Consider the following 5,696-nt stretch of genomic DNA (forward strand, 5'->3'; position numbering starts at 1 on the left):
GGACCAGATGCCATGATCTTCGTTTTCTGAATGTTGAGCTTTAAGCCAACCTTTTCACTCTCCTCTTTCACTTTCATCAAGAAGCTTTTTAGTTCCTCTTCACTTTCTGCCATAAGGGTGGTGTCCTCTGTATATCTGAGGTTATTGATATTTCTCCCGGAAATCTTGATTCCAGCTTGTGTTTCTTCCAGTCCAGCGTTTCTCATGATGTACTCTGTATATAAGGTAAATAAGCAGGGTGACAATATACAGCCTTGATGTACTCCTTTTCCTATTTGGAACCAGTCTGTTGTTCCATGTCCAGTTCTAACTGTTGCTTCCTGACCTGCATACAGATTTCTCAAGAAGCAGATCAGGTGGTCTGGTATTCCCATCTCTTTCAGAATTTTCCACAGTTTATTGTGATCCACCCTGTCAAAGGCTTTGACATAGTCAATAAAGCAGAAAGATGTTTTTCTGGAACTCTCTTGATTTCTCCATGATCCAGCAGATGTTGGCAATTTGATCTCTGGTTCCTCTGCCTTTTCTAAAACCAGCTTGAACATCTGGAAGTTCACGGTTCACGTATTGCTGAAGCCTGGCTTGGAGAATTTTGAGCATTACGTTACTAGTGTGTGAGATGAGTGCAATTGTGTGGTAGTTTGAGCATTCTTTGGTATTGCCTTTCTTTGGGACTGGAATGAAAACTGACCTTTTCCAGTCCTGTGGCCACTGCTGAGTTTTCCAAATTTTGCTGGCATATTGAGTGCAGCACTTTCACAGCATCATCTTTCAGGATTTGAAATAGCTCAACTGGAATTCCATCACCTCCACTAGCTTTGTTCGTAGTGATGCTTTCTAAGGCCCACTTGACTTCACATTCCAGGATGTCTGGCTCTAGGTCAGTGATCACACCATCGTGATTATCTTGGTTGTGAAGATCTTTTTTGTACAGTTCTTCTGTGTATTCTTGCCACCTCTTCTTAATATCTTCTGCTTCTGTTAGGTCCATACCATTTCTGTCCTTTATCGAGCCCATCTTTGCATGAAATGTTCCCTTGGTATCTCTAATTTTCCTGAAGAGACCTCTAATCTTTCCCATTCTGTTGTTTTCCTCTATTTCTTTGCATTGATCACTGAGGAAGGCTTTCTTATCTCTGAGATGTATAAGATACAGTTTTTGATATGTTAGTTCAAAGAGGAAAGGGAAGAGTTGACACACATTAAATCTGTTATTTCTGTATAGATAAGGGTCAGCAAACTAGGTACCCTGGGCTAAAACTAAGCCACCATCTGTTTGTGAGTCGAGTTTTATTGAAATTCAGCCAAGCCTGTTCATTTACATATTGTCTACAGCTGTTTTTGTACTGTAAAGGCAGAGTTGAATAGTTGTGACATCATTGTGCCCTGCAACATATAAATAGTTGCTACCTGGCCCTTTGTAGAAAATGGTCACCAACTTCTGGCATAAACTATCAAAGAGAAGGGACTGTAGAAATAAGCCAGTGCTCTCATTTTGCAGAGGGGAAAATAACAGAGGCTTCGAGAAAGTGTGTTGTTTGCCCAAAGTTACAGAGTTTATCAGTAGTAAAGTAGTTACTAGACACCAGGCTTCCTGATGTCCTTTAGGGGAAATGGATACTTCCTCCAAGAATTATAACTGAGATGTACAGGTTTCCAGAGTTCATATTTCAACCTATAAGATATCACACAGGTTTGGGGTTTTAGATAGATGAATGAAAAGACAGATTTGTGAACTAATGCTCCCTTGCTTTTTCATGGAGATTAAATGAGGTAGTGGATGTAATGTGTATAGCCCAGCATCCAACTTTAGTTAATTTCCTTTCTACTCTCATTTTTCTAGATGAGCAAACTGAAATCTTGTGGGGTTGTTGTGAGCCCATACTTGCAATTGAAGATAGAATTCATCCTTGGAATTCAGGACTCCAATCCAGCCATCATTCTATCACACCAAATGAATAATTCAAATATAGAGCATAAGAACTTAGGAATAAGTTGGGATAAATATCTCTTTGCATCTGCTACTACACTATTTTAAAATAATGAGAGAATAATCATTGTTTCTTTATTGGCCTTCCCTGACTAGAGTAAAACACTTCTAAAAGGTTATCAAGTGCAGTTCTCCTTCGAAAATAGGCACCATCAGCTCTTTGATTAACAGTTTCTTAACTGGGAGAGTGAAAATTAATCATTTTGCACTGCAAAATCTTGTGGTAAGAAATAATAAGAAATAGCAATGTACCCACGTGACTGTCATCTGTGCAGACCATCTACTTTCCTGTACTCTGCATGGTTGTAGTTTCTAAGCGAAATATTTTGTATGGAAACAATAAAGATAAACAAATGGCTTAAACAAACAAAGCTAATTCTACACAGAAACAAGGAAAAACTTATTTCTTCCTCCATCCTCAGGCTTTATCCAAGACTCTTCCCTTTTAATATATTCCCCAGTGTAATTTTATGCATTTTAGAATGATGAATAACTTAGCCCAAATGTGGACTGTGGCTTATATGTAGAAGGCAAGATAGCTAGCAAAGATAATACTATAAATATCTAGTTGAGAGATAATGATCTGATGAATTAAACAAAAATGAAAATAAATGGCCTTGTCTGACTATATTAACCAAGTAAGAATCTTAAATTATTCCTAGAACAAGATGGTGGTAGGGGTAGTGATGAATCAACAAACATTAGGAGATAAAACCCACAAGACTTTTGGTTATGGATTGGGGTAGAAATGATGGTTAGGGAGAAAGAAAAGGTAATTATGACTGTATCAGTTTCCTATTGCTGCTATAACAAATTATTGCCCTGATTTGAGTGGCTTAAAATTACAGAAATTTATCATCTGAAAATTATGAAGGGCAAAATTCTTAAATGGTTGTCACTGAGATAAAATCAAGGTGTGTAGGGCTATATTCCTTTTGGAGATTCAAGGGAAGAATTTGTTTACTTATCTCTTTCACTTTCTAAAGTTAGTCCATTTTCCTTATCTCGTGGCTCCATTTCTCCATCTTCAAGACCAATAATGTTGGACAGGCTGATATCGCTCCACTTTTCTTACTCTGTTGTGTTTTTTTCACTTTTAAGCAAATTTCTAATTACATTGGGCAGTTCCAGATAATTGCACTGTCTGCTGACTGAAAGTGAAAGTGAAAGTCACTCATTGGTGTCCAACTCTTTGCGACCCCATGGACTATACAGTTCATGGAATTCCCCAGGCCAGAATACTGGAGTGGGTAGCCTTTCCCTTCTCCAAGGGATCTTCCCAACCCAGGGATTTAACCCAGGTCTCCCAAATTGAAGGTGGATTCTTTATCAGCTAAAGCAACCAGGGAAGTCTGCTGATTAATCATCTTTTTTTTTTTAATTTTATTTTATTTTTAAACTTTACAATATTGTATTGGTTCTGCCATATATCGAAATGAATCCACCACAGGCATACATGCATTCCCCATCCTGGACCCTCCTCCCTCCTCCCTCCCCTTACCATCCCTCTGGGTTGTCCCAGTGCACCAGCCACAAGCATCCAGTATCGTGCATCAAACCTGGACTGGTGACTCGTTTCATATATGATATTATACATATTTGAATGCCATTCTCCCAAATCATCTCACCCTCTCCCTCTCCCACAGAGTCCAAAAGACTGTTCTATACATCAGTGTCTCTTTTGCTGTCTCGTATACACGGTTATTGTTACCATCTTTCTAAATTCCATATATATGCGTTAGTATACTGTATTGGTGTTTTTCTTTCTGGCTTACTTCACTCTGTAATATAGGTTCCAGTTTCATCCACCTCATTAGAACTGATTCAAATGTATTCTTTTTAATGGCTGAGTAATTCTCCATTGTGTATATGTACCATAGCTTTCTTATCCATTCATCTGCTGATGGACATCTAGGTTGTTTCCATGTCCTGGCTATTATAAACAGTGCTGCGATGAACATTGGGGTACACGTGTCTCTTTCAATTCTGGTTTACTAAGTATGTATGCCCAGCAGTGGGATTGCTGGATCATAAGGAAGTTCTACTTCCAGTTTTTTTAAGGAATCTCCACACTGTTCTCCATAGTGGCTGTATTAGTTTGCATTCCCACCAACAGTGTAAGAGGCTTCCCTTTTCTCCACATCCTCTCCAGCATTTATCACTTGTAGACTTTTGGATCGCAGCCATTCTGACTGGCATGAGATGGTACCTCATAGTGGTTTTGATTTGCATTTCTCTGATAATGAGTGATGTTGAGCATCTTTTCATGTGTTTGTTAGCCATCTGTATGTCTTCTTTGGAGAAATGTCTATTTAGTTCTTTGGCCCATTTTTTTATTGGGTCATTGATTAGCCATCTTAATTCTATCTGTACCTTTAATTTCTCTTTGCCATGTAATGAAATACATTGATGAATTATAGGGATTAAGACATAGACATCTGCATATGCTGTAATTCTGCCTACCACAGTGACTTTTTGAATTGCTTCTTGAATATCTGAAATATTGAGAAAGTGAAAGATTCTTTACTGTCTGAGCCACCAGGGAAACCCAGCTGAAATATTACTATAGCTTAAAATACACATTTCATGATAAGTAAAATCCAGAGTCCATACAATATCCTAATAAGGCTCTATGTACATAAGAAATATGGCCCTAGAGATAAACTAAATTAGATTTGAATAATGGTTTTGACATTTCATAGTTTTGTATACACATAAACTGGAGAAGACAACGGCACCCCACTCCAGTACTCTTGCCTGGAAAATCTCAGGGACGGGGGCTGCTGTCCATGGGGTCGCACAGAGTCGGACACGACTGAAGCAACTTAGCAGCAGCAGCAGCAGCAAACACATAAAAATATATCTCATAGGGTCAGTTTCCTCATCTGTAAGATGTGGAAATAGTTATATCCAATAAATAAGGTTATGGTGAAGATTGAATAAGATAATGATGATAAAGTGCTTAGCACAGTGGCTGGCTCAATAAATGTTAGCTAATAGTTAGTACAGGCTTCCCAAGTGGCATAATGGTAAAGAATCTACCTTCCACTGCAGGAGATACGGGCTCAATTCCTGGGTCAGGAGGATCCCCTGGAGGAGAAAATGGCAACCCACTCTAGTATTCTTGCCTGGAGAATCCCACGGACAGAGGAGCCTGGTGGCATACAGTGCACGGGGTCTCAAAGATTCAGACATTACTGAGTAGCTGAGCAAGCATGCAGGCACAGTGTGTGTGTGTGAGTATGTTAGTCGCACGCACTAGTTAGTACAGAGTAGAACATCAGGTAAAGGAAAAGCGAAAGGGAAGCTGCTCAGTCGTGTCCAACTCTTTGTGACCCCATGGACTGTAGCGTACCAGGCTTCTCCATCCATGGGATTTTCCAGGCAAGAGTACTGGAGTGGGTTGCCATTTCCTTCTCCAGGAGATCTTCCCGACCCAGGGATCGAACCTGGGTCCTCCCCCATTGTAGGGGGATGCTTTTACCGTCTGAGCCACCAGGGAAGTTGAAGGAAAGTAAAGGAAAGTTGGCATTTAATTTTAGACATATTGATATGAGTTGTTTGAAAAGCATCTGTTATGGACTGAATGTGACTCCTCCCCACAACACACATGCATACGTTGAAGTTTTAACTTCCAATTTGCTGGTGTTTATATTTGGAGGTGGAACTTTTAGAAGTAATTAGGTTTAGATGAATTCAAGAGGGT

The 5,696-nt window shown here is 39.4% G+C and overlaps 1 non-coding gene across 1 annotated transcript; it reads right to left on the minus strand.

Annotated features, from left to right (window-relative positions):
- Positions 1–5,418: 5,418 nt before the first annotated feature.
- TRNAC-ACA lies at positions 5,419–5,492 on the minus strand. Its single transcript has one exon. It is a non-coding gene; the product is annotated as a tRNA-Cys (tRNA).
- Between the last annotated feature and the right edge of the window lie 204 nt (positions 5,493–5,696).

The sequence above is a fragment of the Bubalus bubalis genome, chromosome X (assembly GCF_019923935.1).
Source record: "Bubalus bubalis isolate 160015118507 breed Murrah chromosome X, NDDB_SH_1, whole genome shotgun sequence".
Lineage (NCBI taxonomy): Eukaryota > Metazoa > Chordata > Mammalia > Artiodactyla > Bovidae > Bubalus > Bubalus bubalis.